Source organism: Emydura macquarii, unplaced genomic scaffold (genome assembly GCF_026122565.2).
Source record: "Emydura macquarii macquarii isolate MOO-44397 ecotype Brisbane River unplaced genomic scaffold, CSIRO-AGI_Emac_v2 contig_3671, whole genome shotgun sequence".
Classification (NCBI taxonomy): domain Eukaryota; kingdom Metazoa; phylum Chordata; order Testudines; family Chelidae; genus Emydura; species Emydura macquarii.
Window position 1 is genome coordinate 10,118,128 of NW_027133808.1, and position 13,730 is coordinate 10,131,857.

The window sequence follows — 13,730 nt, forward strand, 5'->3', positions numbered from 1 at the left end:
CAATCACAAGGCTCGCACTTTCTTTTGTTGTTGCTAAGAGAGCATCTTTTAAGTATTCTTAACAGATTAAATGAACAACCAAGTGTCACAGCATTTAAGCGACAACTCACATCTTTTCCACAAGAGCAGTTGGCGGGCTTATAGAGTATGTCACAACATATGTCGTTCAAAAGGCCTGGTTTACACTAGAGACTTTTGTTGACCAAAGTTATCTTTTTGTGCCAAAACAATGATGGTGTACACATCGCAATCCCACACCTCACCCCGCCAACCCAACTCCCCTGATTTTGTGACAAAATAAAACCAGCTCAACAAGAGGCGTAGAGCTTTTTGCACCAAACTTTTAGTGACAACGCTGCAGTGTAGATACCGTGCTTGGTTATGTTGTGGTAAATGGCATCCAGGAAGCATCCCACAATGCCCATCCTGACCACTCTGGCCATCAGTTTGAACTCCACTGCCCTGCAGCCATCTGCCCCTCTTCCTTGAAATTCCACTTCCTGCTTGGGCATGGAGATCTCACATCTCATCTTCCCAACTGACCATGGCGGCTCCACGCACCAAACGCTTTCCTGCTTGGAGCACACTGGAGCTTCTGGATCTGATTGGCATTTGGGGAGAGGAGACTGTGCAGTCCCAGCTCCACTCCACTCCAGCTGAAGGAACTTTGATACATATGGTAAAATTTCTCATTTAATGTCAGAGAAGGGCTTTGAATGGGACACATTGCAGTTCCATGTGAAAATCAAGGAGCTGCAGCAGGGGTACTAAAAGACTAGGGAGTCAAACAGTCACTCTGGTGCAGAGCCAAAGACATGCCACTTCTATAAGGATCTGGCAGTGATCCTCAGTGGTGACCCCATCTTCACTGTCAAGAGATCCGTGGATACCTCTGCGGGCCCAGAGGCAACGGACACCAGAGTCAGCCCCAAAAAAGAAGCCGTGGACAAGGAGATTGATTTAGAGGACATTGCAGAGCAGGGGACTGGGTCATTTGCTAACTTGGGGAACCAGGACCTCTTCTCTACCCAGGAGGGTTTGAGCCAGACCCAGCCCTCTAGCTCTGGCGTGCAGGATGCAGGGGATAGGAGCTCAGATAAATGATTTTTTTTATCTGATGCTGCTAGGTTACATGAGGTACTGCTGTCCTTTGCTTTGTTGCATTATACAGCTGGCTGAAGAGATAGAAATGCACAAGAGTAGCTGTTCAGCTAAGCAGTGTACTGGAGGTACTCACCAATCATCTGCTGGAGATTCCTCAGCAGAGCTGCTTTGTTTCTTCCCTCATTGTAGGAAACTGTCCCATGCCAGTCAGGAATTACTTGTGCAAGGACCAAAGTAGCACACAGGAGAGCAGCATAGGGACCTGGTTTGAAGCTGCTCACATGGAGGAGATGCACCCTAACATCCCTGTTTACTCTCAGAAATGAGATATCGGCTTCTATGCCCCCTGCCTGTGGAAAATGTTTGCACAATCCGACATTTTGTCCCTGTCTACCTGCATCAGTACCCCAAACAATCACCCAGAACTTTTCCCCAGCTTGAGTGCCCCCTCTCCCTGGGCACAACTCATCATGCCATGGTTGATCATCAAGCTGTGCGCTTGCCAGGGGACAGAGAGAAATAGGTGTATTTTACAGTAATGCATCAATGCTGTTATTGCACTCATAGTCATGCTTCTGTTCATTGTTTGTTGTGCTTCTACAGATGTGCCCTTGAGAAGAAACCCCTCAACATCTGCCAAGCACTTGCAGCAGATAAGAAAATGACCACGGAGAAGCAAAGAGGAGATGTTCCAAGAACTCCTCCAGTCCTCTGAGGCAGAAAATAAAAAGAGGCACAGAGACACACTGTGTCCAAAAATCAGAAAATTGATAGGCAGGAGAGGAGGGAAAACAAGGAGTGAGTGATAGCAGGTCACGAGCACATGATGAAAGCCATGGAGGAGCAAATGGAGCTGCTAAAGTCACTCATAATGCTGCAGACTGAATTCATGCATGCTTGTCCCTCTTGTGGACAATACAGAACTGTTTTCCATGCCCTCCCCAAACTCTACACACACATTCCTACCAAACTCCTGACCCATCTCAGCAGCCTGTTCACTCCACCCCTTCAGACAACTTCCAGAATGATAGCTGGACTTACACCTAGCTGTGATAGCTCACACTGTCCCTCGACTGCTTTCTCCCCTCCAGCACAGTTTTCCATGTGTGTTGTGAATAATTGTTATTTAATAAAGACATCCTCTCTTAAAAATAAGCAATCTTTATTTGTCTCTTGCACACAGTGGTTTCACCTCACATTGATACACAGTGCAAGCTGGATAGCAGTCATCGAATGGCACAGTGCTGTTTACAAAGACACCTTATTGGTGCTCATTGTCAAAATGATTCCTCAAGGCCTGCCTGATTTGAATGCCCCCTGTTGTGCCCCTATAATAGCCTTAATATCTGGTTGTTCACATTCAATAACAAGGCACTCCACCCAGTGGGAAGCTTTTCACCCTTATCTTCACAAATATGGAGCACACAGCAGGCGGCTATAACTATGGGAATATTTTCCTCATTTAGGTCTAACCTTCCATAAAGGCATCACCAGCAAGCTTTTAATCTGCCAAATATACGTACAATGGTCATTTGGCACCTGCTCAGCCTGTTATTGAAATGCTCCTTGCTGCTATCCAGGTTGCCCGTATATGACTGCCATGGCAGTAAGGGGTAGGCTGGGTCTCCCAGGATCACTATGGTCATTTCAACATCCCCCATTGGAATCTTTTGATCTGGAAAGAAAGTCCCTGCTTGCAGCTTTCTGTACAGGCCAGTGTTCCTGAAGATGAGTGCATCATGCACTTTCCCTCACCAACCCACACTGATGTCAGTGAAACACGCACGGTGATCCACAAGCACCTGCAATACCATAGAGAAGTACCCCTTTCTATTTATGTTCTCTGTCACAAGACAGTCCAGGGCCAAAATTGGGACATGCGTACCATCTATCTCACTGCACAGTTAAGGAATCCCATCACTGTGAAGCCATCTACTATTTCATGCACATTTCCAAGGCTCACAGTCCTTTGTAGCAGAATGTGATTAATGGCCCTGCACACTTGCAATAACACAGCTCCAAAGGTAGACTTCCTGGTTGCAAACTGATCAGCAACCGACCAGGAGCAGTCTAGAGTTGCCAACTTCCACATGGTGATCGCCAGGCTCTTCTCCACTGAGATGGCAGTTCTCACTGTGGTGTCCTTGCACTGCAGGGCAGCAGCAGCAAGCTCCGCTCAGAGTTCCTTGAACGTGGCTTTGCGCATTTGAAAGCTCTGCAACCATTGCGCGCCATCCCAGACCAGCATGATGATGTGATCCCACCACTCAGTGCTTGTTTCACGCGCCCAAAAGTGGTGGTGCACCATGTGCAGATGCTTTGTGAATGCAAACAGTAATCCGGCACAGTTCGTTTGTGTACAGCAAGTCAGGAGCCTCAGATTCCAGTTCGGATTGGGAGCTCATGATATACTGCATGATGTATTCAGAACACTAACAACAACAGTGGAGAACAGTGCAGGATCCATCCTTTCACATAGAGATGGGGGGTACTCAGGAAATGAGCCGTCGAAAAATGCTGTGAAACACAGTTGGAAAACTATGGAAAGGCAGGACAGAAATCAATGCATCATGGGATGTTGAGCCTGCACCCATGATGCACCATGGTCCTCTCTGTCTTCCTACAACTCCTAGAGGAACAAGGTGGTGAGTTGCACTGCTCTCACTGTTAATGTTAGAGCACCAACTGTGGATGCGCTTCGGCGACACAATGAATGCTGTATGGACAGGCACAAGTGTTGTAATTACAGTGCTTTTTGCTCATTGCTGTAATTTGCGTTGACAAAACTTTCTAGTGTAGACAAGGCCAAAGAAAACTCCTAATTGTTTTGCTTTATGGCAAATTCATTTATATGTGGATACCGCTAGGATGCTGCTGGCAGACATACAAAGAACCATTAGTGAACATTTACTTCATGAAGGTAGCTCCATATCATAAAGCCGAAGAGAGAGGCAGTTGAAAACAAGTACACTGCTGAACACTTGCTGAATAAAACAAGTTCTGCCTGTGTCATGTTTGAAAAAGAAACTGTGATATTTGCTTTTGAATCCTTACAAAAGAAAATCACCTGAAAGATTGTGACTGCAAATTTGTGTTACAATTACACCTAGATTCCCAAAGCCTTCTACCTAATGGGTGAACAAAGACCTCTTTTGTTTCCTTTGAAACTATATTCTGTGCTGCAGTTATGATTTGAATCCCTGACTGCTTGTAAACCTAGTCCAATGGCAAGAAATGCATCTGAAAAGCAAAAGGTGAGCTTATAGAGCTCCTCTGTAGAGTAACACAATAGAACCAGTATTTGGATATAAAGAAGACCCTGCACTTGTGTTCCTGTACCAAACAACGATATCAAGTGCTCAGTTGTATTTCTCTTATAGTGCACAGTATGAAGTAAAAGTATTCATAGTTCAAGAAGATTTCAATAAAAATAGTTCTAGCATGCTCCTGCGGATAATTTTAGGTTGGTTGGCACCTACACTTTTTCTTTTTGCTGATTCCTTTATTACAGTTCTTTTCCTGCTCTTTTTTTGTGTGTGTTTAGTAAATTTGGCTTATCTATTGTTGTTATTTTTGACCATAGTTATTTCTTTGCCCCGAGAGATGTACAGTACTGAGTTAATTCCATGGGAGTTGTGTGGCTAAATCTCTTGGTCAGCTTTGAAAATTTCAATCTGTGAGCATGCCTTGTACTAATGTTAATGAGAATGATGTAATGGTGCAGGAGGAGGTGATAAATCTCCAAAAGATCAAAGGTTGGATGGTTCTTATTTGGAAATAGTAGTTTTTCTGTGTTTAAAAAAAATTTTATTCTAAGCAAAATCTTCTTTTGTCTGGTGTAGCTTAGAAATCTGACTGCCATGGTGGATTCTTCCCATGGGCTTGTGAAGCAGACAGGATCTTTCAAGGTGAAAGGGCTTTCCTGGAATTGGGACTTAACCAAGGAAAAAGACTGACCCTAGTTTGTACCCAAACAGCTAGTTGGGATCTCCAAAGCCTATGAACATTGTGTCCTTGAGAGGATACTGCTCTACCCAGAACACATCCTCCTCCATTACTGTCTTTATATGAGAACTAGATATGAGTAAAACTCAGTAATGGGCTCCCTCACCCCAAACTGGTGGCATGCTCCAACTCTTGCTCTATTCCCCACTTCCTTTCTACAGCCAACAGCAATGAGAAATGAAGGTACAGCATAACAAGCTATGGATGGTTTGAAATGAAGTGGTAGCTTGCTGTCTATTTGACCGGACATTAGACTTAATAAGTACAATGCTATCTATTTTGTAATATTCTATAAACATATCTCTAATAGAATATTTACCTCTACTGTTGACACCATTAAAATTGTAAGTGTTACGGTACCACTGTGTTTATTTTACAATATCACTGCCACACTAGGCTGACTTCTGATACGCTAGTTACGTAATGTAACTAGTGTATCTCATGTCGACGTGTTTACATCTATGCAGTGTGGTGTCTTCACAATGCTACATCATCAGGAGTCTGCCATCAATGCTATCTTCCACCTTTTGGGGAGGTGGACTAATTCAGTCGACAGGAGAGTGCTTTCCCATCAACTGAGCGGGTCTACACAGACCCGCTCAGTTGATGCCACTGCATTGATGCCTGCCACCATGGCAGTGTAGACATGTCCTTAAAAAGTAAAATATCAAGAATACTGAGGTACATTTGTCCTGCTCTTCTCATCACTGGTGAGACCTCAGCTGGAGTACTGTGTCCAGTTCTGGGCCTCACAGTTTAGGAAGGATGTGGACAAACTGGAAAGAGTCCAGAGGAAAGCAACAAAAATGATAAAAGGTTTAGAAAACCTGACCTGTGAGGAAAGGCTGAAAAAACTGGGCATGGTTAGATTTGAGAAAAGAAGACTGAGGGCCGACATGATAACAGTCTTCCAATATGTTAATGGCTGTTACAAAGAGGATGGGGATCAATTGTTCTCCATATCCACTGAAGATAGGACAGGAAGTAATGGGCTTAGGTTAGATGCTAGGAAAACCTTTCTAATTATAAGGGTGTGTAGGAAGGTGAAGTGGCCTTCCTCAGAGCCTGGGCCCAAGGAAGGGCCGCAATGACAGGGGCAGACAGTGATAGGGCCGGCAGCCCAGTCTGCCCTGCAACAAAGGAGCCGGACAGTGGTGCATCCGACAGCCCAGTCTGCCTGGCAACAAGGGAATCGGGCAGTGATAGGTCTGGCCAGACAGCCAACCCGGCAACAGAGGGGCGGAGCTTCTGCCAGGGGAGGAGGTATAAAAGGAAGGCCCTGCAGCTCATTGAGAGACAGGCTGCTGCCGGAGGCAGACTGCTGTTCCACCAGCAGCTGCATAGGCTTGAACCCTGCCAGGCCACCGCCCCAAGCAAACACCTCCCTGAGCGGGGGCACCGGGAATGGCCCAACCTACCTGGCCCCAAGGACTGGATAGGGCCCCCGGGCCCAGTGACTAGGCCGGGCCACAGAGCCACAAGGACTGGGTAGGACCCCCAGGCCCCAGTGACTGGGCCCAGTCCCCTGAGACCCAGGAGTGGGAGATACCCTCGGAGGCCGGCCCTGACCTAGAGGAGCTGCTGGACGCCGAACCCCCAGAGCCCTGTGACCTGGAGGAGTTGTCCTCGGCCGAGGAACCCCAGGAACCCTGCTACCTGGAGGAGCTGCCCTCTGCAGAGGAGCTCCCTGACTTGCCGCCGGTGGATGAGGAGGGACTGGTGAGCCTGCCGTGGGCCGAGTACCCCACCGACCCCGAGGACTCAGAGGAGACAGGTACCTGGGAATAAGGGGAGGAAGTGGCCCAGGGACAGCCATAGCTAGTGGCTGAGTCAGGGGCAAGACCCTGTCAGTGTGTTGCAGTGGGAGCCCCGCCAACTCAGTGGCAAATGTTCTTGCCCTTGTTAGGGCCCTGGGCTGGGACACAGTAGAAACGGGTGGGCCTGCATCCCCCTCCCCCCTTCTCTAGCCACCCCGGGAGGAAGTGTTCTCCCCTACCCCTACTGACAGCGGATCCACTGCACACCGGTCTCACCCCACCTGGGAGTTGGAGTCCCCTAGACTGCTTATCTGCCTCGCCCTGCCTAAGGGCCGGGGCTAAGGCACGGGCACAGACACTACCACCTTCCCCTTTTAGGAAGGTGCAGTGGCCTTCCTCGGAGCCTGGGCTCGAGGAAGGGCTGCAACGACCAGGCCGGAAAGGACCCCTAGCCTACAGGGTGGTTAAGCACTGGAATAAGCTTCCAAGGGAGGCTATGGAGTCCCCATCACTGTAAATGTTTAAAAACAAGTTGAACAAACATCTGTCATAGACGGTCTAGGTTTATTTTGTCCTGCCACAGTGTGGAGGGCTGGACTTGATGACTTTCTGAGGTCCCTTCCAGCCCTATGTTTCTATAATTCTTTGAAATTTAATCATTGGAAGCGACAAATGTTACAGCCAAGTTTTCAAAAGTAACTAGCAATTTCAGGTGCCTCAATTTTTGAGCACCTGAGACACCTAAAAGAGGTGTGGTTTTCAGAAAGTACCAAGTTCCTACCCCCTGAAAGTCAGGTCCATTTAAGGCCTCTCTAGTTAGTCACCTGCAAAGCTTACGCACGCAGAGTCACTAGTTCTTGGAGCAAGATTATAGCAAAATTTGGTGTAGAATTCCTGCTGGTGATTAATTACATTATTTTGTTTTTTCTCTCAATTACGTTTCTCTCAATTACGTCCTGTTGCTCACGGACATGACGGAATGATAGCCCTGATTTTTGTGAGGTATAATACAGGTAAGAAATTTATAGGCTTACACATATAGCTCGGTCAATCCTGGCCTACAACATCCATGCTATTTCAGTACTGGGTAAGTAACTAGAATCCATTTATTCAAGTCTGAATCTTCATGACATTATAGCAGAATCTTTGGAAGTATTCTTGATCCGTTGCTAGCTTTGCGCGCTCAGCAGTTCACTTCCCAGCGATCTGCCACAACTATCTATCTATCTCCTCATGGTCATCTCCTGCTATGAAGAGCTGCCACTATTCCTTCCATAGATAGCTTTCTCAGGGTTATTTCCATCTCTATGCCTGTTGTGACCAAAGTCTGTTGATTTCTGACAGCAGGGTCTGCTGCTCTCCAATAGTATTTCTAACTTAAGCATTGTTCTCATTTTCCATCCAGGAGATACACAAGAGTCTTCAGCAGCACCACATCTCCAAAGCTTCAATTGTCTTCGTGTCAGCAGCATTGATTTCCCATGATTCAAATAATGGGTAGGCCTCTTCTCTCTTAAATGGAGGGTAACAGTTGCCAAAATGTGTGATAGATTTTTTGAGTAATTCTTTTGATGTGAAAACACTAGGTTGACAGGGCCAGATGATCCACAAAAGGGCTTAGCCATCTAGAACCCAGTCTTAGGCACCCCTGTGATCCATAAAATCCCTTCTTTGTTGTTGCCTATCCCTGTAGGTACCTAAACTCACTCGGCGTCTAAATATTCACTGTAAAAGTTCCCTAAGTGCCTAAGTTATGGCCTTTGAGCATATGTGCTGCTATATTACTCTAGGTATCCAGATACCCCTCTCACACCTAACCCCAGCATGATCCACAAACTGTGGGGATGCCTATCTTCCATGCTGGACCTGATCTATTAGGCATGCTCAGAGCATGTCTAACTCAACACAAAATGGCAGGAGGAGGAGGCAGCCTCCCTTATCCTCTTTTGTCCGGTGATTAGGATACTCATTCAGAATGTGAGACCCCGGATCAATTCCCCCCTCATACGCTCAGAGGCCATAACTTAGGCATCAATGATACTGCCAATAGTGACTTTGAGGTATGTGGCTCTGAGAAGAAGGATAAAGGAGTTTGGGATGCAAGTGTTGTTCTCATCCATCCTTCCTGTTGAAGGAAAAGGCCCAGTTAGGGATAATTGAATTGTGGAACTAAATGCATGGTTACGCAGGTGGTGTCGGAGAGAGGGCTTTAGGTTCTTTGACTATGGGATGCTGTTCCAAGAAGAAGGATTGCTAGGAAGAGACGGGATCCACCTAATGAAGAGAGGGAAAAGCATCTTTGCAGATATGCTTGCTAGCCTAGTGAGGAGGACTTTAAACTAGGTTTGATGGGTCATGGAGACCTAAGCCAAGAGGTAAGTGGGGAAGTGGGCTATAGGGAGGAAGTACAAGGAGGAGGGTGCAACAGGGGAGGCCTCTTGATTCATACTGAGAACGTAGGGTAATCGGCTAGTTATCTTAGGTGCCTGTACACGAACACAAGAAACCTGTGAAACAAGCAGGAAGAATTGGAAGTCCTGGCACAGTCAAGGACTGATGTGATTTGAAGAACAGTGACTTGGTGGGGTAACTCACATGACTGGATCACTGTCATGGATGGGTGTAAACTGTTCAGGAAGGACAGGCAGGGGAGTAAAGGTGGACAAGTTGCCCTGTATATAAGAGAGCAATATGACACTGGAGAAAAGCCTGTTAAGAGTCTCGGGATTAAGTTTAGAGGCGAGAGGAACAAAGGTGATGTCGTGGTGGGTGTCCACCAGATCAGGAGTATGAGATAGATGAGTCTTTCTACAAACAAATAATGGAAGTTTGCAGATCACAGGCTCTGCTTCTCATGGGGGTTCTTCAATAACCCTGACATCTGCTGGGAAAGCAATATAGCAGTGCATAGACAATCCAGGAAGTTTTTGGAGAGTGTTGAGGACCACTTCCTGGTGCAAGTGCTGGAAGAACCAACTAGAGGCCATGCTCCTCTTGACCTGCTGCTCACAAACAGGGAAGAATTGGTTGGGAAGGTAGAAATGGATGGCAACCTGGGCAGCAGTGACCATGAAGTGGTCGAGTTTAGGATCCTGACAAAAGGAAGAAAGGAGAACAGCAGAATATGGACCCTGGACTTCAGAGAAACAGACTTTGACTCCCTCAGGAAACTGATGGACAGGATCTCCAGGGAGGCTAATATGAGGGGGAAAGGAATCCAGGAGAGCTCTCTGTATTTTAAAGAAACCTTATTGAGGATGCAGAAACAAACCATCCCAATGTGCAGAAAGAATAGCAAATATGGCAGGTGACCAGCTTGGCTTAACAGAGAAATCTTTGGTGATCTTAAACACAAAAAGGAAGCTTACAAGTAATGGAAGCTTGGACAGATGGCTAGGGAGGAGTATAAAGATACTGCTCGAGCATGCAGGAGTGAAATCAGGAAGGCCAAAGCACAATTGGAGTTGCATCTAGCAAGAGATGTGAAGGGTAACAAGAAAGTTTCTACAGGTATGTTAGCAACAAGAAGGTCAGGGAAAGTGTGGACCCCTTAATGAATGGGGAAGGCAACCTAGTGACAGATGACGTGGAAAAAGCTGAAATACTCAATGCTGTTTTTGCCTTTTGTCTTCACAGACAAGATCAGCTCCCAGGCTATTGCACTGGGCAGCACATTATGGGGAGGAGGTGAGCAGCCATCAGTGAAAAAAGAACAAGTTCAGGACTATTTAGAAAAGTTGGACATGCACAAGTCCATGGTGCTAGATGCAATCCATTGGTGTTGAGGGTGGTTGGCTGATGTGAATGCAGAATCATTGGCTATTATCTTTGAAAACTCGTGGTGATTGGAGGAGGTCCCAGAGAATTGGAAAAAGGCAAATATAGTGCCCATCTTTTAAAAAGGGAAGAAGGAGGATCCGAGGAACTACAGACCAGTCAGCCTCACCTCAGTCTCTGGAAAAATCATGGAGTAGGTCCTCAACGAATCCATTTTGAAGCACTTGAAAGAGAAGAAGATGATCAGGAACAGTCAGCATGGATTTACCAAGGGCAAGTCATGCCTGACCAATCTGATTGCCTTCTATGATGAGATGACTAACTCTGTGGATGTGGGAAAAGTGGTGGATGTGATGGGGTGTATACTCACACAGGCCCTGAAGGGGTTAATGTGGCCTGAGAGGCCAATTATGTTGCCTGACTGCACCTGGAGGGAGAGTCAGGCTTTACTGATCATGAAATGCAGCTGGGCAGGAGCAGGCTGGTTAGTATAGAGAGAGGACATTTGTAATAGAAGGGGCTGCAGGGAGGGAGTCTGCAGGCACTCCCTAGGAACAGAGAGATGGTGAGGAATAAACCCAGGGAAGAAAATAAGTCCTGGGATCCTATTCCTGAAAGAAGAGTCAATCTAGATAAATTGTAAGGAAGAAAGCCTGAAAAGGCAGGGTAGGAAGAAGCCCAGGGAAACAGCAGCAAGGAATGGGAGTGTGCAGACATTAGCTGTTGGTTATACAGTACCTGGGCTGGAACCCAACGTAGAGGGAGGACTGGGGTTCCCCCACCTGCCATTGTGAAGGTGGCAATAAGCCTCCTGACATAAGGGGATAAGGATAATTTAGAGCCTGGAGTTATGCGATGACCACTAGGCCCAGAAGCAGGGCCTAGACGCTGGACAAAGGGCTTTGGAATTATTCATTAGACTTTTATTTGTTGAACTATGTTGCCCCCAAAGGGGTGGACATAAATATAGTATTGTGATCTGGTCAGAGGGCTGAGTTACGGAAGAGAGACCACAATAGCAAAGAGGCAACAGATGGCAGGGATCACCAGAGTGAAAGACTGCTGTAACACCACGCCTGGCTGCCAGGAGATACTGCTGTGGTGAGTCAGCCCTTTCACACCATGTACTGGATCAAGTTGAACAGAGCCTAAAGTGTAAGGAGAAGAAGAAGAGGCCAATTACACACATAAATACAGCAATTAGGTGATCAGTTACGCATTTGCATATTTGGAAACTGCATGAGGGAAGAAATGCGCATTCAAAATTTTTGCAGAAAAAACTGGAGTCCAGATTGACACTGGCTGAGTTTCTGCTGAGTTGTGCATTTCTATCTCTAACCCATATGATTTTGTTATGCAAAATCAACTGTAATTTGTCTCTTTCAAATTTTAAAATTCATAAAACGGCATTTAAAATAATTATTAGACCTTTGACATGTATGCAGAGAGGAGATGTGAGAAGTGTTGCTGTCTGATGGCTGTTTGGAGACCCATATGGAATGAATTGTTGATCTGAGTCTAATTTCTAGTGGATGGGTGTCCTCATCTTACAACCATCATCACAACAGACTTTAGCTGGCAACCTTATTGGAAGAGTGGACTATTCTTTCATCTCTATGCTTAGTCCCTTCTTGTCCTATGACCCTTCCCCGGCTCTACTACCCATGATGCAGAGTAGCAGACTACTGTTCAGTCCCTTGCCCTCACATATCACAGAGACCTCAAGCATCAGATATGGGCCTTTTTTGAGTGGCCTACTACCTGCCATCCCCGCATACTACATAATGGCACAGAGGCACCTGAAGTGGCATAAAGAACTCCTGAGTGGCCCACTTTCCTCTCTGTCACAGACAACAGCAGAAAGAAGTCCCTAAAACACCCTGCACTGATTGAACAGCCATTATAAAGCAGCCCTCATAGCTATTTACAGTGTTGAAACTCACTGCAGAATGTCACTGACTGCTCACTCCAATACCCAGGCAGAAGCAACACCAAGGACGACTTTTCAGTGTCTCCTCCTTTCTCTGCTAATTTACCTACCCTATTGTAGGAAGGATGAGCAAAAGTCAGAAGAATACAGAAAGGAGCAGGGGAAAGACTTGAAAAGCAAAACAAAGCAAACAATATTACTTTAACCGAAACCTACTGAATAACTTGTCCACTCTCTGCCAAAAGAATAAGATGGCTCTGACAAAGCTATGGGTCATGGTCAGTAGCTTGGACACAACAAAGATGGGAGAAGGAAATGAGACATTACAGAAAAAATGTGCAGCCTGTAGCATTATAATACTGAGCTCTTATACCAGGCTTTTCATCAGTAGCTCTCAAAATACTTTACAAAAGAGGTCAGTATCACTACCCCCATTTTACAAATGAGGTACAGAGACTGGCTCTGTTGATGTCAATGGCAAAACTTCCACGGTGTGTTTTAACACCATATTTCCTAGTGGAAACAAGACCATTGTCTTTAGAGGGAGCAGTTTTGGGCTGTCTTTGAGATAGGATGGTAGGCACTCCCAGGTTATAACAACAAGAATAGAGAACTGAAAATAGAATGGGCACACAGAATTAGCGGCCTTCCTTCCAACTCTACTGCAGCTGGGGTGTGCACAGTCATAGTCAGATTCCATCATTTCAGAAGTGGCAGGAAGAAAAGGAGACATTTGTTCCTGGCACACACATAAGCACTGCCCTGTTGGCACAACATATGAGTGTTTTTAATGCTTTTTTCGGTTCGATTTTGTACCAGGACTCCCTTTACATGTAGTGTCAAAGACCCCTATGGAAAGGGGCATCATGCTAAAGTCGGAGTCTTTATGGTTTGGCTTTATGACTCCTTTGTGCCTCGTTTTTTTTGTGGCCTACTTTTTCTCTCCTTCATTCTTCCTCCTTTGTGCCTCCATTACTCAAGCTAATATGGAGGGCCCACCATAAGCAGAATGAAGATGCAGGGCAGATTGGCAGCGTGTAAGTGCAGTAGAAAAATATTTTGAAATGTATAAACCAGGTCTACTCTGTGCTGGGTTAATATGTTTATAAAGCTCTACAGCTCACTGAGTAACTTTGTGGATGTAAAAATAACTCAAA